Here is a 23,659-nt window from a genome sequence, read left to right as displayed (position 1 = left end):
CTATATTCCATATTGGCTACATTTTTCTTCCCACCACAGTGGATGAGAGTTCCTGTTCCTCCACATCCTCAGCAGTGCTTGGTGCTGCTTGTGCTGAGTTTGGCCTTGGTCAGTGGTGTACAGGGAGGCTAAGGTTTCCCCGGTAGGGTCTCAGGCTTCCCCATGGGGTCTAAGGCTTTCCTGGTGAGTCTAATGCTTTCCCGGTGCAGTCTAAGACTTCCCCAGTGGGTCTAGGGCTTCCCTGGTTGATTTAGGGCTTCCCTGGTGGGTCTAGGGCTTCCCCATGGGGTCTAAGGCTTTCCCAGTGAGACTAAGGCTTCCCTTATGGGGTCTAGGGCTTTCCAAGTGAGTCTAAGTCTTCCCCAGTGGAATCTAAGGCTTCCCCTGTGGGTCTAGGGCTTCCCCGGTGGGATCTAAGGCTTCTTCTGTGGGTCTAGGGCTTCCCCTATGGGATCGAAGGCTTCCCCTGTGGGTCTAAGGCTTCCCTGGTTTGATCTAAGGCTTCCCTCGTGGGTCTAGGGCTTCTCTTGTGGGTCTAGGGCTTCTCCTGTGGGTCTAAGGCTTCCCCTGTGGGTCTTAGGCTTCTCCGGTGGGATCTAAGGCTTCCCCTGTGGGTCTAAGGCTTCCTCGGTGGGATCTAAGGCTTCCCCTCTGGGTCTAAGGCTTCCCCTGTGGGATCTAATGCTTCCCTGGTGGGTCAAGGGCTTCCCTGTGGGGTCTAAGGCTTTCCCAGTGGGGTCTGAAGCTTTCCCAGTGAGACTAAGGCTTCCCTTGTGGGGTCTAGGGCTTTCCAAGTGAGCCTATGGCTTCCCCAGTGGGATCTAAGGCTTCCCCTGTGGGTCTGGGACTTCCTCAGTGGGATCTAAGCCTTCTCCTGTGGGTCTAGGGCTTCCCCTATAGGATCGAAGGCTTCCCCTGTGGGCTAAGTCTTCCTCTGTGGGTCTAAGGCTTCCCCTGTGGGCTAAGTCTTCCTCTGTGGGTCTAAGGCTTCCCCTGTGGGCTAAGTCTTCCTCTGTGGGTCTAAGGCTTCCCCTGTGGGTCTAAGGCTTCCCCTGTTGGTCTAGGGCTTCCCCAGTGGGATCAAAGCTTCCCTTGTGGGTCTAAGGCTTCCTCTGTGGGTCTAGGGTTTTCCTGGTAGGGTCTAGGGCTTCCCCTGTGGGTCTAGGGCTTCCCTGTGGGGTTTAAGGATTTCCCGGTGGGGTCTAGGGCTTCCCTGGTGGGTCTAGGGCTTTCCTGGTGGGGTCTAGGGCTTCCCTGGTGGGATCGAAGTCTTCCCCTGTGGGTCTAAGGCTTCCCCGGTGGGTCTAGGGCTTTCCTGGTGGGGTCTAGGCCTTCCCCAGTGGGTCTAGGGCTTCCCGGTGGGGTCTAAGGATTTCCCGGTGGGGTCTAGGGCTTCCCTGGTAGCCAGCAGTGGCTCTGTCCCTGTATTCCATGCTGTTTTTTTGCTGCTACTTCAGTAGAAGGAGGAAAAGGAGGGTTGCGCAGGAGCAGAAAACGAGGGAAGCAGGACAGAGGGAGGGAAGAGCTGCACAGCAAGGCTCAGGGCAGGTGGCAGGTCTCGTTCTTCCCTGGGTGGGCGGGGGCATGGGCCCCTCCCAAAGTGCTTTTCTGTGAGTCCTCCCAGGGAGGCCTGTTGGGGCTTTCTCTAGCCAATCCTCTCCCAGAGCTTGTCTGTCAAGACGATGCTTCAAGAATGAGAGGTTTTACAAAAGAATGGGAATCTGCAGACCTGGGCAGCCCCTGGGGCTGGGCCCGGGGCAGGTTCTGCAGCTGTTATTTGACCTCTGTGGGACCCAGTCTTTGAAAGACTCACAGGAGAGTGTTTTCCAGCTTGGATTCATTCTCCCCATGGGGGGTAGGGGAGGGATAGCAGGGGGTAGGGAGGTTGGGGAGGGATAACATTGTGAGAAAAACCTAATGTAGCTGACTGGGAGATGGAGGCAGCAGACCACCATGGCATGTGTATACCCATGTAACAATGCTGCAAGGTCTGCTCATGTACCCCAGAACTTAGAGTGTAATAAAAAAATAAAAATTTAAAATATTACCCAAAAAAAAAGTGATTGGTTACTGATGATGTTGTAGGTTTGTTATTTACATAGTGATTTGTGGACTGAAGAGCCAGCTGCAGAGATTATGCCTTATGCATTTATTCACAGTTAAAACACTGATGTAACTGCAATTTGAAACATGTTGTTGGGGTCTGGTGTTAAACCATACAATCTGCACTTTGGAACTGTACAAAGCAAAGGCTATGTGCTTTTCTAAAATAACTACAAAGACCTCAAAGAAAGCCAAGACGTGTATTTTAGAAAATAGCAATAACCTGTCTGACAGCTAAATTAGAATGAAATGACTTTATCTGGTGATGGCTAATTATAAAAAAAGATGAAAATAAAAACTAACTTCTTCTCATCTTGAAAAATAAAAATAAAAATAAGAAAGGCTCACAAGAATGTGCCTGATGGAAATCAAGTCCAGGTAACAGAGCAAGCATTAGCAGTTTCCTGCCGAGATTTGACGGACAGTGCCACCTTGCACTGGGGACATGCATGTTTGCTGCAGTCAAAGGAGCAGCAGCATTCTTTGTGGCTGGAAGAGCAATGCGGGCTGGGGAAATATTTGTGGAGGAGGCATTGGGCCCCAACTTATGTTTCCTAAGGCAGTTTCATTTAAACTGGAAAGAAGGGGCTGAGGGGCAGGGAATGGGTGAGGCTACCGCCAGCTAGGCTGGACAGAGCTGGTGCCCATGGGCAGGTTGGGGGGATGCTGGGCCTCACAGGAAGGAGGACAGGCCGGCTTCTCCCGTGCCCCCAGTCCTCTGACACAGCCAGGCCTCACAGGAAGGAGGACAGGCTGGCTTCTCCCGTGCCCCCGCTCTCTGACACATTCTGTCCTCTCAGCCCTTGGCTCATCAAACCCTGGACTTGAAACTTTGCTTTGTTTAACACACGGTTTCTAGGGAGAAGGGCGGGACCTGTGTATCTGAGAGAACCATGCTGTCCTTTGACCATGGAAATTATCATTGCTCCCACCTCAGTTGTCTTTTGCTTAAAAATAGCACCATTAATTTATAATCATACATAATCCTATAAGCATGATAGTTAATGTGATGTTATAATGCTGTATGTGTGATAAAAATTAGTGGTGCTCGCTAAGTGCTGAGTGCTGGCCTGAGGGGTTGGAATTGAGGGTCACGTTTGGTTTTCACAACAAGATGAGGTAGAGCCACAATGTGTGTCTTGTGGAGGAGGATGCCACGAGGGCCTGTGGCTCCCTCAGGGTCTGCATAGGAGGCCAGAAGCCAAGCTAGAGCCCAGGCCTCAGTTTCCCCTCCCATCCTTCTGATAGGCTGAACTCCCTTCCCGAAGCTGCAGTCAGTGGACAGAGGGAAGGGATTTAGATCAAAGTACATTAAACACATTTAGCTTTGGAGATGTTTTGTTCTTGTACTTAGAGGTGTGCCTTTCTGGCACTGCATATTCAAACATTGTCTTCCCCAAATCATGATGATACTTCCTGAAAACCTCTGCTTTAGGAACATCTGAGAAGGTTTGGGCTTTTCGTTTACCTCTTTGCTCTCTGCTTTTTGACTTAAGCTGATACGTAGACTCAGCAAGTTCTTTCCTGCCTCGTTTCCTGAGTTCTGTGTTGTCCTGAATGGGAGAAGGTGGTCTTGTTTCATGGAGTGGGTTCAGGGCAGCTGGGAGAGGCCACAGCGAGGCCTTCGGCAGAGAAGGGGCCCCATGTCCCGGGTCCTTGGGAGCAGTGGCTGGCTTGAGCTCACCCCACCAGGGCCCACTGGATCTTGAGGTTCCTGAGGGAGGTGTGTGGATTTCACATACAGTTTTAGAAATGTTCCTGCCTCTGCCATTTATAATATCAACATGCAACCCAGAAACGTATCGTGAAAACACCTGAAAGTCAAATATGTGTCCTTGGACATGCTGTGACATTTCTCACAAGTAAGAGGGGGGATTTCTGCACTGCCCAGTGTTTGCTCATGTTCCAAACAGAAAGTTTGAACACACATGGGAAAGGTGCAGCTTTCACATAGCTACACATGTAAAAACTCTGTGTGTATTTGTTTACACACACACAGTCTCCCTCCTAACAGAAAGGACAGTGGGGAAATTTAGCCTTTGAAACTTTCCCTCAGCTAAGATTTGGGATAATGAATGAACGGATGTGCACGTGAGGACAGACCACGTTGGCCTTTCTGTGTAGAGAGGCCGTCTGCGGACTCGCAGCAGGGCTGCGATTGTTCCCCGCCGCCCTCGCTCTCCAGACCCCACAGTTGCCCGTGAGCACTGAACAGCATCGGCTCCAGCATCAGGAAGCAGAGGGGAAGCCCTGGAAGACCTGGCCTGTGTTCCAGTGCTGCCTTTCCAGTTCAGAAGGGCGTGCTAGCAAGCAGCATGCCGTGGATGAGATTCAGCACCAGCACCTCACGGAGGGACACAGGGGTCCAATGTTTTGGGGGGCAACCCATATCTCTCTGATCCTGCGTTTCAGAGGTGACCCTGGTCTCTTTGGTCCTGTGATTTAGGAGGTGATCTGGGCCTCTCTGGTCCTGTGTTTCGGGGGGGGGGTGACAAGGGTCTCTCTGGTCCTGTTTTGGGGGGTCAAACTGGGCCTTTCTGGTCCTGTGTTTTAGGGGGTGACCCGGGCCCCTCTGGTCCTGTGTTTCGGAGGATGACCTGGGTATCTCTGGTCCTATGTTTTGGGGGGTGACCTGGGTCTCTCTGGTCCTATGTTTTGGGGGTGACCCGGGTCTCTCTGGTCCTGTGTTTTGGGGGTAACCCAGGTCTCATCCTGTGTTTTGGGGGTGACCTGGTTCTCTCTCATCCTGTGTTTTGGGGGGTGACCCGGGTCTCTCTGGTTCTGTGTTGGGGGGGTGACCCCGGCCTCTGTGTTCCTGGGGATGTCCCAGGTCTCTCTGGTCCTGTGTTTAGGGGGTGACCCGGGTCTCTCTCATCCTTTGTTTTGGGGGTGACCCGGGTCTGTCTCCTGTGTTTTGTGGGGGGTCTCTTTGGTTCTGTGTTTTGGGGGGTGACCCCAGCCTCTCTGGTCCTGTGTTCCTGGGGACAACCCAGGTCTCTCTGGTCCTGTGTTTTGTGGGGGACCCAGGCCTCTCAGCTCCCTTGTTTTGGGGGATGACCTGGGTCTCTCTGATCCTGTGTTTTGGGGGGTGACCCGGGCCTCTGGTCCTTTGTCTTGGGGGGTTGACCTGGGCCTCTCTGGTCCTGTGTTTTGAGGGATGACCTGGGCCCCTCTGGTCCTGTGTTTTGGGGGTGACCCGGGCCTCTGTGGTCCTTTTTCTTGGGAGGGTGACTTGGGCGCCTCTGGTCGTGTGTTTTAGGGGGTGACCTGGGCCTCCCTTTCCTGGTCTCCTCCCACGGATTCACAGCTGACTGCAGCCCAGCTGCTGAGCGGAAGCTGGGGAGGAGAGGATGGTGAGTGGTGCTTTCCAGTTTTAGCTTTTGTGTGATGGTAAAAACTGTACTTCTAGAGTAACCCAGCATTAAGCTAGAATCCACTTGTCACCTTTTTCTCGTGGGTGAGAGGAATAACCACTATTTTCCATGATGCCTGAAATAACGACTTTGTCTGCCTCCACAGTTCTTGACTTTGAAGGGTGGCTTCTTGGGTGACACCCCTTCCTCCTCTGTTGCCACCCTGGGTGAGGTACAGCCTCTCCTGGGCCGGGTACAGTGTCCTAGGCTGGGGCGGCTTTCCTCAGCTACTGCTCAGCAGAACGGTAGCTCCTGGACATCCAGTGTCAGACACCATCCAGATCCCCCTTAGCATCATGTGCCTTTCACAAAACAGAGCTAGCCTTATTCTTTCCATTTTCTGTGTCCTGTGTCTAATTTTTTTCCGTTTCCATTTTCCACTTATTCAGTGATCCCAGTTTCTGAGTCTTATTTTTCTTTAAGCATTTGTGAATATTGTACAGTTTATTAGGACAGTGGTGAATACTGGCTCCAAGAATATGTGCAATTTACATTTATCTTCCTGACGTGTATATAGATAAATATCGATGAAATGAATATGTGTGTGTGTCAGTGAAAGAAATATCCTTAATCAGCCAGGCGCCGTGGTTCACCCCTGTAATCCCAGCACTTTGGGAGGCTGAGGCGGGTGGATCCCAAGTTCAGGAATTCGAGACCGCCTGGCCAACATGGTGAAAGCCTGTCTCTACTAAAAATACAAAAATTAGCTGGTCACATGGGTGGATGCCTGTAATCCCAGCTATTTGGGAGGCTGAGACAGGAGAATCGCTTGAACCTGGGAGGTGGAGGTTGCAATGGGCCAACATGATGCCAGTGCACTCTAATCTGGGCGAGAGAGCGAGACTCTTGTCTCAAAAAAAAAAAAAAAAAAAGAAATATCCTTAATCACCTATTTATTTAGTCAAACAAACATTTAAAAAGTGACATGTCCTTCTGACCTGTTCTTGGAAGCCACAGGAGGCTCCCTGTCCTGTGAGTTGAGGGAACTGGTGTCAGTCTGGTTGAGCGGGTGGTTTGGGTGCAGTGCTGGAGGTACGTGGTTTCCCGTCAGTGTGCTGGACGGTGGCTGGCCAGTGCTACCTGGGCCTGGGGGGCGGAATTGGCTGCAGACACCACACAGATCAGGGAGTGGATGTTCTTTGACTCCCGCCTACACTGAAGTCATGCTCAGAGTTAGTCACGCCACCCAGTGCCGTCAGGGCACACAGCGGAGGAGGTGCCGCTTAGTTGCAGTTACAGAAAAGACGATGATGTCAAGAAACATCCCCCAGGGACTGTGCAGGGACGGGAGCCTCCTGATGGCGGGTGTTTGGACGCAGTGCACTCTCCAGCTTTCTACTTCTATCGGGGATGGTGGAGGTTGTAAAAACATTTTGGAAAGAAAAAAGCTTCCTATTCATTAATTCTTCATACATCTAGTTCATAAATCTTTGTTGTTACATGTGATCACCCAATGAAAGTCTGGTGAGGTTGGTTTGTAGAAATCACTGGGTGTCCTCCAACGTGACAGTGTGCTTGGAGCCTTGGACCGCAGCGTCGTGATTCGTGTTATCCTGGAGAATTTGCCGCGGATTTGATTTCACTGCAGCGCTTCTCCCGCAGTCGAGGCACTTGGCAGGGGGCACAGCCTGACTGGTGGCTGCTCCCCCGAGCACTGGGTGTGCGTTCCGTGAAGGTGCCGGTGGCTTTGACCTTGCTCTCATTTCAAAACACATCAAGCAAGTCTGTTCACCATGATGCTCTCCTGGAGAAGATGTGCTTCTTATTAAAAATACATCAGCCGCTCACAGCGCTTGCACTGGCAGGTGCAGTTAGGACGGGGAACGGCACTTTCTGTTTAGCTAGCGTTTGTTAGGCACGTACCTGCAGTGGGAAGTGAGTGTTGTGGTGCAGGACCTTCCCCCTGCCCAGAAGGTTCTGGAGGCTGCATGTGCCCCGCGTGTGCCCGGGAACCCTGCGCCGTTGGGATTTCTTCCTGCTGGCCGAGATGGAGATGATTTCAAAGGGAAGCCACTGTTACTATATTCATTTAATTAGGGAGTTCTTATGTGACACATTAGGGTTTTTAGCTTTATCCCACTAATTATCACTCCCCATTTGTACCTCACATTTGTACCTCTGATCCTACGTTGCCACAATCATTATAGCTTGGCACTTTACCCGAGGGGAAAAAGCCCACAGTTGAAGTCAGTTTCAGCTGTTACTTAGAGTTGAGGCAGAATCCAGCTTCAAAGTGCGTCTTCCACCTTCCAAAACCATTTATTCAATAGAACTGATGCCACAAAACATTTTAGATCATCTTCCTTTTCTGCCTTTGGAATGCATTAATTTATATTTTCTTCTAAAATTAACTCTGAAGACAAAAATTATTTTTAAAAAATCCCTGGGTATAACACAAATAGTCAAATCATTGGTTTTACTAAATTACGTGGAGCTGGAAAGTTTCGTTGTGAATATGTTAAGAAATATTCACTCCAAAGTATTTTTTTAATGATCAAAGAGGCTTTGCAACCTTTGTATATAGCTATTTCTATGATAAAACCATTTTTATATTAGCCATAGAAATACAGACATGGATGTATAACTCAGAAAAAAATACATACTCATTCCTGAGCACAGAATTTAAAAGAACAAAACAGTTGATTCAGAAAAGTAGCATGTGTTCTCTTGCTTTTCAAAAGCTGGCTCTGTTTTCCCAGCAGTGCTGTGTCTGGGTTCCCTGAATGAAGTGGAGGAACATGGCGCAGATGTGTGAGGAAGGAGGGGGCTGCCCAGCCCCACACAGAGGAACCGCGTGCCTTTGTAGATGACCTGGAGCTTGTATTTGGCCGAGCGGTTTCCTACACATTTCCCATGCACGGCTCCCATGCAGAAAGTTAGTGATCCTGAGAACTGCTGCTGCTACCCAAACCCTTTATCTCTTCACACGTGGATATTTTTACCTTCTGCTCATCTGTGGCAGCCTCCAGGGGAGTCAGGTCTGATTTTTTTTTGTTCATTTACCTTCAGACCAAGGCTGACCTCACCCAGGTGCCTATGCAGGCTTCACTGTAGCAGGATAGTTTGCAGCTCAGTGTCCCTCTGCAGCCTTTCAGTTCACACCATACTCAGCCTTTGCCTACAGTACGTCCAGCTGAACATCAGAATGCAGAAACCCTTTCATGTGCTGACAGAGGGAAGTGAGTCAATACCGGGGACAGAGAGCTCCCGCTGTCACAGATGAGCCTGGCCTGCCTGAGGGTCCTCTCGATTGCCCTCTTCTTGCTTCTCACCAAGAGCAAGCCTGGATCAGTAACAGAGCTGCAAGGCGGAGATGAAGCATTTGATCCGCTTGTGAATCAAGTGGAAAGTGGACCTCTCTTCCTTTTGGGGAAAGGAAGAGAGCGTTCCCCACTACTCGTCTTTCCAGTGACCAGGTGGTCAAGGCGTGCGGTGATTTTCAGCAAGTCATCTTGTCCAAGAAAATCCAATACCACGCAGGAAAGGGACCCGCAGCCTCTAAGAGGTCACTGGGTCATCACTAGCAGGGTCCTGCATGGGGCCAACCCAGTGACACTCTCCTTGGTTACCTTGCAGTTGGCAGGGATGCAGCTCATATCACCAAGAAACATTGTAGCAGGGGGTGGCGGCCATGTCTCTCAACAGTGCAGTGGGGATGTTGACCACAGTGCCGACTGCACACACCTGCTGTGCCAGGTCAGCCCTCTGACGATGTCCTCAGACTCAATGGAGTACTCCCACCTTGAGGGCGAGACAGACAGCCCCCCTTCTCAGATGAGTGGGAGTGCTGCAGAGCTTTGGAGGAAGCTGGGCCCAGCTGACCACTCCTGCTGCCATTTCGAGTTGGAACCCTCTTACTGCGGAGCATGAGGGAGAGAAGAGTTGAGCTGAAGGGTCCGTAGGAGAGTAGACAACATGGATCAAAGTGTCGTGGTGCACTGGGATTCTGCGGGAGCGGAACTGCAGCTGGATGTGCTAGAAGTGGCTGGTCAGGCTCCCAGCACCCCTCTGTCTTCTTCAATGGGCTTGTTCCTGTGGGTCTCTGGGGTGCCTGTGTTCCAGTCACACTTTCTCCTCCACTGTCCTCCTCTGAGATGATATTTTCATCTCCTATGGGGATGGGACAGAAGTTTGTTTAAGTACCAAAAGCTCTGCACACAAGTGAAATCTGACGGCAGGTTAGACGGACCCTGCGCTGGTTCAGGTCTTTGTGTGTCTGTCCATCCTTGGGCTTCTCATGATAAGGACACCAGGCACGTGGGGCAGTGCCCTCCCCTCTAGCGTTGCCTCACCTCACCTCATCACATCTGTAGCCACCCTGTTTCCAGACACAGCCACGTTCTGAGGTCCTGGCCTAGGGCTTCAGCACATGCCCTGCAGGGCACAGTTCTAACACCTGTTGGTAAAAACTCCGCTCTGCATGCAGCAGTCCCATCATATCCGTGGTTCTCAGGAGCAGAGGAGTGATGGTGGTGTTAGGGTCTCTGCTTTTAAACTGAGTCACTTTCCTGATTCTTGCTGCCCTTGAGATATTGGACTTCAGGTGAACATCACTGGACCCAAATTCCGTTCTGGGCTCCACTGTCTACCAGAGGTACAGAGCGATCATAGTATTGACTGGTGTGCTGACAAGAAGACTGAGATGGTGTACACTCAGGTTCATTTAAACCACCCATGGCCACACAACATTTGCTGGGAAACCTGCCAGAATTCCATCTCTACATTTTATACTAACAGTGTTCCTAAGAAGCCCTTGAGCTATGAGTTTTGCTCTGTTGCTTCTGCAGAGAGATTAGCCCCACACAGTGGTTACTGTACAATCTTGGCATAATTTATCAAACCACCCTTTTCCACAAAAAGATGCAGGCTTACTGCATCTTCTCTTATAGCTCTTCCGGGCAACATGGCGGAGCTCATGCTGCCTCAGCACAGGCCCTCACTTCCTGCATGCTCTTTCATGGCTCTTCCGGGCAACAAGGCGGAGCTCACAGCTGCCTCAGCATAGGCCCTCCCGGTTGCATGGGTTCTCCCCGAGCTGCTGCTGCACAGCTCCGGTTCTCCCCGCATGACTGTCTAGGTGCAACTCCAGGGACGTTGTCCATGCCTCATCCCCTGAGGCTGTTATCAGCTCTACAGGATAAATATGTGCTTGGAGGGCAAGCACGGAGGAACTAAATTCCACTGGGACCTGGTGGGGTGACCTTCTGTCCCTGGATTTTATAAACTTCAAGATGGGAGGGATGGTGGGTCCCTTCCAGCTCCCTCAACACCCTGGCCCTCGAGAGACATTCTCCTGGTTAAGAGTATTTATTCATCTAGAACATTTTTAGCAATGAGAAGGACAGTGGCTTGCACTATTTTTTAAGTTAATAGAATTTGTGTTTAAGAGCAGTTTTAGGTTTATAGAAACATTGAGCAGAAATTGCAGAGTTCCCATGTGCCCTTTCTGCCTGTGTTCAGCTTCCCCTGCTCCTAGCATCTTGAATTAGGTGGCACATTGGTTACCACTGAGGAACCAGTACTGACACATGATTATTAACTAAAGCCCACAACTTCTATCAACATCCAGTCTTAGTGTTGCCCATTCTGTGGGTTTTGACAAATGTGCAATGGTGTATATCCACTCTTGCCTTGTCACACATAGGAGATCTATTTAAAAATCCTCTGTTCTCTGCATGTTCCTCCCTCTCTTCCTCCCCCTAACCTCTGGCAAACACTGATCTTTTACTGTCTTCACATTTTGCCTTTTCCAGAATGTCATAGTGTTGGAAATAGACAGTATGTAACCTTTGCAGACGGGCTCTTTTCACTTAATAATCTGCATTTAATTTTCTTCCCACGTCTTTTTATGGCTTTATAACTCATTTCCTTTTAGCCCAGAACATCATTCCATTGTCTAGATGCACCATAGTTTATTCATTCACCTACTGAAGGACATCTCAGTTGCTTCCAAGCTTTGGCAGCTATTAATAAAGCTACTGGAAACACCTGTGTGCAGGCTTTTGTATGGAGATGTTTTCAACTCATCCAGGTAAATAGCAAGAAGTACAATTACTGGATTGTATACCAAGAGTATGTTTAGTTTTATAAGAAACTGCCAAATGGTCTTCCAAATTGGCTGCACCATTTTGCACTCCCACCAGCAGTGATGAGAGTTCCTGTTGCTCCATGTCCTTGTCAGCATTTGGTGCTGTCAGGGTCTAGACTGTGGCCCTTTGAGGAGGTGCGTGGTGGTGTCTCCTTGTTTTATTTTGCGTCTTTTTGGTGACAGGTGGTATGGAGCACCTTTTCAGATGTTTGTATGTTCCTTTGTGAGGTGTCTCTTCAGATCTTTGTGTATTTTTTAATTGGGTTGTTTTTCTTACTGTTGAGTTTTATTCATATATTTTGGATATCCATCTTTTATAAGATTTGTGTCTTGCAAATATTTTCTCTGTCTGTGCCCTGTCTCAGTCTATTTTAATATGAATGTGTGTGCTCTTTTTGAACCTATTAGTCCCTTAATTTCTTCTGGATTGTTTTGTTTAAACTATTTTTCAAAAACAAAAATTGAAGTCAGTTTAGCAGCCTTTACTGGTTGCTTGTTGAAAAGCAGACGGTATGTTGATAGATCATTTGGCCCTAGAAGCTTTGTGTTTTGTGGTTTATTCATACAGCTAAGCTCCCCAACAAAGGAAGACATTCTAACGGTCATGCATTTATCTTGGAAACATTTATGGACTGTGAACTATGAATAGGAACTCTCCGAGGTGCTGGAGACAGAGACAGTTAAAATATGATTGATAGATTGGACAGGCAGGGTTATTATATGGTTATAATCCAGTTGGGAGGACAGGCATGGACATACATAGCAGCAATCCAACGCAAATGAGAAGTGTCCGCAAGATGAGCACACAGCAGTGGGCTAGAGGAGAGGGTCTGGGAATCAGTGAGGATTTCACGGGAGAGCAACTTGTGGTTGGACTTGGGCAGGCAGCTGGGGCCGCTGCCCTCTGCAGCAGGGGCTGGTGAAGTGGCAGCGTGGCAATGCCAGAATGGACTCCTCTCTAATGTGGGCGGTGGTTGCTGCTGTTGTGATTCTAGAGCTGAGCAAGTGGAGGCTTCTGAAAGAGGAGAGGGTGAGGGGCACGGATTTTTGTCCTAAGCGTGTGATGGGGAGCCTGGCAGGGGCCCGTTTCTACGGCCTCCCAGCCACATGGCCGGTGCTGCAGGTTCCCTGGGGGTTTGGGGTGGACACTGAGCAGGCGTGGAGCTCCACTTAGAACCGCTCACATTTTTATTTTCCGCAAAACACTCAGCTTGCTGTCAGGCACGCGGCGGGCACTTGGTAATATCTCTGTTGTGAGGCGAGCACTCCCCGTGCGCCTGTGCTCTCCTCCTGGGGCCGGCTCTTCCCTCAGCGCCCTGTTAACGCCCCAGCACCCGCCGTCCCCGTCCCCGCGGGGCCTCACAGAGGCGGGCTTTGCGCAGGGGCGCTCCTCCTGCTGAGACACTGCCGTCGGCCCGTGTGCTCTCGGGAAGCTGCGGGAGGCGGAGCGGCTGGTTGGTGTCTCCGGGCCCTGTGCTCTGTCCTTGGTGCTGAACACAGTAGCTGCTCACTAAAGCGCGGTTGAGCAGCTGCGCTCTCGGGAAGCCACGGGAGGTGGGGCGGCTGGTCGTGTCCCCAAGTGGGCAGGCGGAGACCGGGCCCTGCGCTCTGTCCTTGGTGCTGAACACAGTAGCTGCTCACTAAAGCGCGGATGAGCCGGTGCTCGTGCAGCCTGTGCCTCTGGGTCCTAGCGGCCGTCTTTGTTCCAGTGGTGAGTCCGGCGCGCGCATGTATTTAAACCCTTAATCCTGAAGCAGTGAATTTATACTCGCTCACATCCACTCGCTCAGCACTCCGAGGAGCCATCCAGCCCACCTTCTCGTGCTGGGACTTTACTGCGTTAAATATTGGTTTAAAGGAATAATATTACCTGGAATTCTACATATCTAGTGCCAAAATATTTTTGAAAATGGAGAAGTCAGTATCTTGATAGTTTAACAGTATACGATTATATACACATTACTTCATCAGCATACACAGATATTACGTTTGGTATATTAACATTTAAGATAAGATTTTATTCAGGTGATGATTATAAAACCTAATTAAATTTGTATTAATTTGTTCCATCTTTTTTTACAATTGAAATAATGCTGAACATGCCATCTTTCTTACTGTTTGCTCATTTCTGAAATAGTAATATTAATAATAACAATAACACATCCCACATTGTTATAGGCATTATTAAAAGTGTTAATCTGTAGGAACAGCTTACAGGTTCCTGCACATAGTAAAAGCTCAATAAAACTTCATTCTTACCATTACTATTTGTGTTACTAAATTTCCGACTAATAATAAGATACGTAAGAAATGTTTTAAGGGGTATTTTTCTTTTGAGATGGAGTCTTGCTCTGTTGCCCAGGCTGGACGGCAGTGGCACAATCTCTCTTATTTTTCCCCTTTGAGTCTTCCTATTTCCACATTTTATTTATTTAAGAAACTCAGCTTTTCAAAATATTGTCTGGAGCTAGATAAGGGTGGGGGCAGTCAACATGGGATTCCAGTGGGGAAAATTTTCTGTCCACGTTGAAGGGGATGGTGCCGTGGCTCTCAGAGGAAATTGACAGCAAACTCATGCCTAGTTAAACTCAGAAGGAGAGGCACACACCTTGGAACACACGTGCCAAATAACCCATATTTGGCACGTGCAGGGCTAGGCATGGTCGTGGCTCCAAGCTGTGTCAGTCTGCCTCCATTCACGACTCCTTCTAGAGAAAGATGAAAATGGCTTATTTGAGGACTGCTGGGAGACCAGAGGTATCCATCACACAGAAAGAGGGTGTGCTCTCTCTTTTCTTTGTGAAACATTTTATCTAGATGGAAAAACCTGGTAGGAACAAAACGCTACTTTGTGGAGAGAATCAGTGGTGACTAATTTGATTTGGGAAAGTAGGGTTCAAGACAGGCTACTTCTGAAACCGTTTAAAATCGGGATAGGAAAAATTAAGACATTATTTCTTAGTTTTATTCACTTTTGGGGGGAATGTTTTGCAAAACTGCTTTTTAGAAGGGATCTGTTATGGACTTTTGTTGAAATGTTAAAATACATGTAAAGCTTTATTAAAAAGGAAGAAAACATATATTGACCACAATTAATTACTTAGTTACAAGATTCCATGCTGAGTTTACTGTAAGTCAAGCCAGCAAGAAACATGGTCAATTATGCAGTTATCTCTGTGTGTGAGAGAGGTATTTTTTCTTCAAAAGAGACCACTTTTGGAGAGGAATTTCCTAAATGTTGAAAGGAATTTTTCACATAGGATCCTATACAGAGCCATTGGGTGACCGAATTGTCAGCTCTCCAGCAAAGGCAGAAACATCTTCTCACAGCCATGATTTTTTCTGCCAATCAAGGCCCAGCGGGGACATGGACTTTTTTTTTTTTTTTTCCCCCCAAACTCTTCATGGGACGCAGAGCCGCAGCCCTTTGGAGAGGCAGGGGAGAGCAGTAGTCATTCTCTAATTTGAATTCTTCCTTTCTTGATTTTAGGAAGTAACCAGATATTATGGGGGAGTTGGGGTCATTTTGATTTTAATGATGTTCAAGTTTGCATTGACCTTTTAGTGACCAAATTTATGCTCTGAATATTTTGAGCTGAGCTCATTCATTCCACAAAGTATACATTTATAAATATTTTAAGAATGAATTTAGTAATGACATTTTTCCTTGTAATTATACTGATGTAGTGAAATGTTGAGAATGAGATGTTAATGGTTGGCTGAGCTGGGGCAATTACGTGGCATTTATTAGTCTTTTGTTATGGCCCACAGTTCAAAAGTAGATCATTTAAAAGAGAATTTAAAAGCATTAATTCCATGTGCAAGCGCCAGTACACGATTTAGCAATTACATTGAGTTATAAAAGTTAGATATCAAAACCATGAATGTACCTTAATGAGAAAAAGTCTTATTTTGTACCACAGTGAATGTTTGCTTAATATAGAAAGTGAGTCATGTGTCTCTGTGGCTAATAAAGGACTGTGCTTGTGTTCCTGGCAAAATGCAAAATCATAGGTTTTAAAAATATTGGTGCATTTTATTGTCTATAAATTGTGCCTCAGAATAATGTAGGACTGTATGTTCAAAAGCTCCTGATAGGCATGTGTCCCTGTATGATTAACACACGAACTTTCCTTTATCTCATTATTTGATCACATTTTATTATTTTTATTTACTCTTAGTTATAGCATTTAAATTTATTTTGTTTAATATCAGTAAGTCTTCTATAGTGACAAGTCTCTTCAAAAGCTCTGGTCTGTCAAACTGCCAGGAAGCAATGCTCAGTTCTTCTGCGTTTTTAACATGTATTCATTATTTATTTATGTGTCCTATTGATAAATTATAGTTGCAGACATATGGGGCACAAACTGGTGCTGTGATTTATGAATACAGTGCAGAAGAATTAAGCTCATTACCATATCCATTACCTTACATATTTAACATTTTTTTCTGAGGAGAACATTAGAAATTTACTCTTAGCAATATTTAAATGTGACATAGTCATAATTAACTGTACTCAGCATGCTGTGCTGTTGATCTGGACACAGTCAGACCTGCCCTCCTGTCTGAAGCTTTGCACTCTCTGACCTCCATCTCTCCCTCTGTACATCCCCAGCCTCTGGTGACTACCCTTCTACTCACAGCTACTGTGAGTTCAGTTGTTTTAGACTCCATGTTTAAGTGAGAACATTCAATATTTGTCTTTCTGTGCCTGGCTTCTTTCACTTAGCATAATGTCCTCCCATTCCATGCATGTCATCAGAAATGACAGCCTTACTTTTTTTTTTAAGGCTGAATACTGTTCCGCTGTGTGCATACACCATGCTTCCTTTATTCATTGTCCCCTTGATGGACACAGATTGGTTCCATATCTGGGACATTGGGAATAGAGCTGCAGTGACCATGGGAGTGCAAACATCTCAATGTATTGATTTCAGCTCTATTTCTGAGTAAATACCCACAAGTGGAACTGCTGGATCATACTGTTATTCTTTTTGTAATTTCTGAGACACCTTCCTACTGTTCTCCATAGAGACTGTGCTAATTTACAATCCCAACAACAGCTTACAAGGTTCCCATTTCTCTGCATCAAAAACTCTTGACATCTTTCGTCTGTTGGATAACAGCCATTTGAACAAGTGTGAGCTGATACCTGATCTGGTATTGATTGGTATCTCCTTGTGATTAGTGAAGCTGAGCTTTGCTACATGTGCCTGTTGGCCATTCCAGTGTCTTCTTTTGAGAAATGTCTGTTCAGTTTCCTTGACCATTTCTTAATTGGATAATTTGTTTTATTTCTATAGAGTTGTTTGAGCTCTTATGTATTTTGGATATTAATCACTTATCAGATGTATGGCTTGCAAATATTTTCTTCTTACCTGTAGGTTGTCTCTTCACTCAGTTGATTCTTTGATGGGCAGAAGCTTTCTATTTGGATACAGTCTCATTTTCTGTCTGTGCTTTTGTTACCTGCGCTTTTGAATTAACCAGCATCACCCAGATCAATGTTAGGTAGTTTTCCCCACTAAGTTTTCCCCTAGTAGTTTCGCAGTTTCAGGTCTGATGTGTAAATCTTTGATGATTACTGAAGAGACTGTGCTTTTCCCATGTGCATTCTCAGATCCTTTGTTGAAAATCAATGGATCGTGCATGCATGGGTTCATTTCTGGGCTCTCTCTTCTGTTCCACCCATCGATGTGCATATCTTCATGAGTGTATGATACTTTTGCAGTTACTGTCACCTTGTAGTATAGATTGAAATCGGGCAGTGTGATTCCTCTAACTTTGCTACTTTTTCTCATGAACATCTTATCTATTTGAGGTTTCTTTGGTTCCACATGAAAAACAATTCTAAAATTGTTCCACAAACAATTTTAGAATTGTTTTTTTCTACATCTACGAGGAATGACATTGGAGCTTGCATTGAATCTGTAGATGCCCTTGGGTATTATGGACACTTAATAATATTATTTCAATCCATAAGCACAGGACATTTTTCTATTTATTTGTGTCTTCAATATTTTTCATTAAAGTTTTCTAGTTTTTAGTGTATAAGTCTTTTACCTCCTTGGTTAAATTTATGCCTAAGTATTTTATTTTATTTTATTTTACTTTTGTGGCCATTGTTAAAGGGATTGTTCTTTTGATTTCTTTTTCAGAAAGTTTATTGTTAGTGTAGAGAAACGCTAATGACTTTGGCATGTTGATTTTATATCCTGCAATTTTACCAGATTTGTTTATTGGTTTTAAACATTTTTGGTGGAGTCTGTGGGGTTTTCTATATATTATATCATGTCATCTGCAAACAGGAAGAATTTAACTTCTTTACAATTGCTATATTTTTCATCTTTCTCTAGTGTACAATTGCTCAGCATGGGACTTCCAGTACTATATAAAATAGAAGTGGTAAGAGTGGGCATTTTTGGCTTGTTTTGGGTGTCAGAGAAAAAACTTTAAATTTTTCTCCATTGAATATAATGTTTGTTGTTGGTTTGTCTTATATGGCCTTTGTTGTGTTCAACATCATGAAAAGATGTTGAATTTTCTCAAATGTCTTTTCTGCATCTATTGAGATGATCATATGATTTTTGTCCTTCATTCTGTTAATGTCGTATGTCACATTTATTGCTTTGCATATGTTGAACTATCCTTGCATCTCAAAGATAAATTCCACTTGGTCATGGTGAATGGCCCTTTTAATGTGTTGTTGAATTTGGTTCACTAGTATTTGGTTGAGTATTTTTACATCTATGTTCATCAAGGATTTTGGCCTATAATTTTGTTTTCTTATGATGCCCTTGTCTAGCTTTGGCATTAGGGCATAAAAAGAGTTTGGAATAATTTTCTTCTCTTTAATTTTTATTTTGGAGTAGTTTATCATGAACTGGAGTAGCTTATGGTACCAATTCACCATAAACTACATAGTTATTTAAATGTTTGGCAGAATGCAGTAGTGAAGCCATCAGGTCCTGGTTTTTTTCTTGTTTGTTTTTGTTTGTTTGTTTGTTTTTGATAGGAAGCTGTTTATTACTGCCTCAATCTCTGCCCTCATGTTTTCTCTGTTCAGATTTTTTATTTCTTCATGATTCAGTCTTGCTAAATTGCATGTGTCTAGGAACCCATACATTTCTTCTAGGTTATCCAGTTTTTTTGGCATGTAATTGTTCCTAATTGCCTCTAATTATCTTCTGTATTCATGTGGTGTCAGTTACAATGTCTCCACTTTCATTTTGGATTTTATTTACTTGAGTCTTTTTTCTTTTTATCTTGGTGAGTCTACCTACAGGTATGTTTATATTTTCAAAAAATAGCACTTAGTTTCATTGATCTTTTGTATTGTTTTCTAGTCCTCTATTTCTGCTCTGATCTTTATTTCATTTCTTCTGCTGATATCACACACCTGGGCCTGTCATGGGTTGGGTGGCTAGGGGAGACATAGTGGTAGTGGGGAATAAGAGGAGGATAGCATTGGGAAAAATACCTAATGTAGATGACGGGGTGATGGATGCAGCAAGCCACCATGGCGTGTGTATGCTTATGTAACAAACCTGCACATTCTGCACATGTACTCCAGAACTTAAAGAATAATAATAATAATAAAGAAATATATAGAAAAGGAAAACTTCCCCTATTGTTCTAAGGCCACAAAAAAAGAAGATGCAAAAATAAAAATTTTAAAAATATTCAAAACATAGCACTATGGAAAACCATCAGACCACAAAGGAATACAGCAAAGGAGGAAGAAATAAAGTATCTATAATAAAACCAAAAAACAAAATGCCCATAATATGTCCTTACATATCAACAATTACATTAAATATAAATGGATTAAATTTTCTCATCAAAATATGTAGAGTGAATATATGTTTTAAAAAAATAAGACCCAACTCTATGCTGCCCACAAGAGGTTTACTTCATTTTTAAGGACACATAACCTAAGAGTGATGGAAAAAGATACTCCATGAAAATGAAAGTCAAAAGAGAGGAAGAGTAGTTACATAAGACAAAATATAAGCTGTAAAAAGAAATTAAGAAGGACATTATATAATGATAAAGGGGTTAATTTATCAAGGATGTATAACAATGATAAATATATATGCACCCAACAATGGAGCACCTAATAAATAAAGCAAATGTGAAGGGGATCTAAAAGGAAAGTTAAACTGCAATGTAGGAATCGTAGGGACTTCAGTATATCACTGTCAATAATGGAAAGATCATACAAACAGAAAATTGATAAGAAAATATTGGACTTGAACAATACTTTATACCAAATGAACCTAATAAATACAGAACATTGCCAAAAATAACAAAAGAATACACAGGTCTTTTCAAGCACATGTGGAACGTTCCCCAGGATAGATGATTTGTTAGGCCACAAGACAAGTCTAAGCAAATTTAAGAAGTTTGGAATAATATCAAGTATCTTTTCTAACCACAATGGTATGAAACTAGAAATTCATATGAGGAATTTCAGAAAATTCACAAATGATAATAAAATTAAGTAACATTCTCTTGAACAACCAATGGGTCAATAAAGAAATTAAAGGGAAATTAATGAGTATCTTAAGATAAAAATGGAACCATCATACATACCGAAACTTATGAGATGCAACAAAAGCAAATTTAAGAGGAAAGGTTATAGCAATATCATAACATTCTGAGGTCTTTCCTCTCTATCTTTAGTACATGGTGAAAATACCGTATTTGGTTGTAAAATAAAGCAACACTTCTATCCCATGAAAGTCTTAGTGGAATCAATAGGAACTTAAAAAACTGTTAAAAATGGATAGTTTTGGCATTTTATATGTAGGTCCTACTGTTCCTATTATTAATCTAAAACATTTGAAGGTATGAATGCATTCTTTCCAGATAGCATGTCAGTTCCTCATTTTCTTCTAGTCATCCTGTTGTCATGTGGGATCTTCATAAATCATTCCATCTTTGCATCTTCAACCACTAGTTCCTCACTAATCTCCTACCACAGTGTACAAATGTGCTAACGAACCCTTCTGCCCCCATGTACGTGAGATCCCTGACTCTCTCCCCTCATCCTCTGTGTTCTCCAACTCACTTGAAGTCTTTTCCTTCTTCTGTCCACCTCAGCAGTGTTGTCTGGGCTTCGCTGTGTTCCTCATTCCAGCTCCTTTCTCAAGGCTGTGAGTAGCATCAAATGGTGTGTGACTCCTGCAGTATTTGGCAGATTTATTTGTCATTTCAGACATTTCATTAAGTTGTTAGTGAACTACACCTGTGGCTCCTCTTTCTCTCTCTCCCTTTTTTTTTTTTTTCATGTTCTGTTTGTGCAGTCTTCATCTTCTAGGCTCTCTCCTTTGGCTCTTTCATCTGACCTTATTTCTTCTACTGTCCCATCACATCTTTGATTCCTCTGAGCTAAATGCTAATCTTGATGCATCTCCAAATTGCCAGAGCCTCCTTCCAAAATTTACTGGACATTCTCACCTTGATGACTGATTATTACTAACACACCACATCCAAATCTATTTCACTGTCTCCTGACCCTCCTGCTCCCTCTGTCATTTCTCTTCATGGGCTCGCCATTAGCAGATGCTCAAGTGCAAGGCTCTGGGTCCTTCTGCCTCCTCTCTGTCTCCATGTCCATGTCACCAGGTCCCCACCCTCACATGGTCCACCCTCAGAGTACAATCTCAGAGCTGGTTCCTGGGTTGTGTGGCCTCGTTATCCATCCTGGATAGAGCTGTATGTCACTGCTCACAGCTCTGCGTCCCTTTCCTTCTGGTTCTGCCTTCACACTGTTGCCAAAATCAATTTCTACTGGTGGACTTGGCCCTACAGGGCCTGCTTTGGGACCTTTGCTTCCATGTCACCAAGGAGGCTGCTGGTCTACCTTACAGATGACTTCCCACCCCTTAAACAGGCCCTGCAATTTCTGTACCAGTCCTGGTAGCCAATATTCATTGCCTTTTCCTTGGACCTCTTTGGTGCTTAGTTAATAGACTTTAGACCTGCCGTGAAGAGTTCTTCTGTATCCATCCGTCTGTCTGTCCGTCGGTTAGGGGAAGGTGTGGTACAGGACTGTGTCATACAAGACTTTCTAAGCCAGGTGAAAAAGCTTTTCTCCTCCTTATCTGTGTGCTGTTGGTTGATTTCCATCTTCTTTGGCAGTTGACCAGTAACACTGCCCGAAATTCAGATAGCAGCTGAATGTTAGTCTTTCTGTCTCAGTTTTTCATGCCCTTGAGATGGGATAAAGTGGTAAAATCTCTGACATGTGGTGTGTTATCACAGGTTGTAGGAAATTTACTTGTGGCTTCTTCAACAGTCTCCAAAAGGCAAACAGGCAGAATATTACTCGCTCCCCCAGCCCCGCTCCCTCCACCCCTCATCCAGCAGGCTGTGCAATTGCTCTGGCCATCGTAGCCACTGTGGAAGTAAAAATGAAAGTAACAAATCCCCTAGGCTGGCACTGGCTCTCTCTGGATGTGGTCTGTTGGTCTGTATATGATTATCAGCCTGAGTAGCACCTCGTTATGAAAACAAATGTCTCGTCTTTTTTTTTTAACACCAGCCAGCCCTTTGTCTCCCTCATAGCCCTGGGCGGGTGAGACATCATTGGCTTCCGCCAGCATCAGGGGCCTGGGCGGGCCCAGAGTCAGCTTCATCCATACCTCAGGGTCTCTCCTGCTGCCCGAGGCCCCCAGCACGCACCCTCCTGGCCATGCAGCCCGAAAGCACCGAGAGCCACTGCTCAGATTTGGGTTGGAAGTAGGTATTTTGCAAATGTGCTGAAAAATGATTGGTTCATATTGATTTTCAGGCCAAGGAATGCTGTTCTTATAAATGCTGTGTTCATGATTTTATTATTTATTAGGGCCGTTTAAAGGATATCTTTGAAAGGAAGGGTGTTTTCCTCTGGAAGACATTAGAGGACATTCCTACGACATACTCGTCCATTCTTTCGCTGCTGTGTGGATTCCACATTGTGATGGGACCTTGACTGTTTGGGAGACCCTTGGAGGCTGGAGAAACATGTGAGTTAGTTTCTTACCGAAGAGCTGCAGCTCTGAGCTGTGTGGATCCACTGCTTGAATGAAGTCAGTGATGTCACTGGAAGGAAGTGACTTGGGGGACAGTGGAAACTCACACCCCTGAGCACCTGCTGCCTCCCTGCCCTCTGGGGTCCTCCTGGCCAGGCAGGGTGGGCTCGTGGGTTCCTTAGCTTTTGACCAGGACAGGGTTTGCCTGTGCCAACTGCCAGCACAAGGGGTGTGCACACATGCCTGAAGCAGTTCAGAAATTGAGGGCCAGAGTGGGAAGTTTGAGAATCCACAGGAGTTGGTCCTATGGGGAGAGTGGACAGCCCCCAGGCCCGGGAGGTTGTGGGGACTCGCCTCTTGCCAACTGAGCCCTGCGGGGCTGACAGAGGCTGCTATGCAGGCAGAAGGTAGGGTGCTGTGTGAAGCTCCGCTGACTCCAGGGCACCCTGGGAGCTGTTTTCTGTTTCCAGTTTTTTATCCTGGCATAGGTGGTGCTGGTTATTACTATTATTAATTTGGTAAAAAAAACTGAATGTAGGGAAAATAATTATATTTTCATTGAGGACTCTTATTGATGGAGATTTTGTCTAAAGTCTGTTTAGTGTCATATGAAAATCATTTTGTATAATTTCAGTTTAAACTTAGTATTCCAGTGGCTTGGAGTACTTAGCTAAACTGGTTACTTTAAAAGAACATCTTCCATTCTTGGAATTCTAAGCTCCGTTCATCAGAATGTTAGCTTTGCATTGAAGGACATGGTGTTTTTCAATCTTTGTCCCCAGTCTGAAACGCACCTTCACCCCGCCCACTCGCAGGACTCCAGGCAGCCTGCAGAGCCCAGGCCCGTCTCCAGCAGTGGAGAACCAGAAGTGCGGCCTTCCGCGGCTCTCATGGGAGCCTGTGTGTCTGCTGCCAGTCATGGAAATCACACTTTCTGAAATACTGGAAGCACCTGTTCAATCCCCTGGGCCACTGAAATTCCAGAGTGGATACTTGAAGGTGAGGTCCATGAGGATTGAATTGCTAACACCTTGCCT

The 23,659-nt window shown here is 45.4% G+C and overlaps 1 long non-coding RNA gene across 1 annotated transcript in view; it reads left to right on the top strand.

Annotated features, from left to right (window-relative positions):
• The window catches only part of LOC108284430, a 409,165-nt gene that overhangs the window by 344,270 nt on the left and 41,236 nt on the right, over positions 1-23,659 (top strand). The gene's annotated exons all lie outside the window — the stretch shown is intronic.

The sequence above is a fragment of the Cebus imitator genome, unplaced genomic scaffold (assembly GCF_001604975.1).
Source record: "Cebus imitator isolate Cc_AM_T3 unplaced genomic scaffold, Cebus_imitator-1.0 Scaffold279, whole genome shotgun sequence".
NCBI classification, from domain to species: domain Eukaryota; kingdom Metazoa; phylum Chordata; class Mammalia; order Primates; family Cebidae; genus Cebus; species Cebus imitator.
Note: the sequence above shows the minus strand (reverse complement) of the source record. Positions and strands in the feature narration are given on the sequence as shown.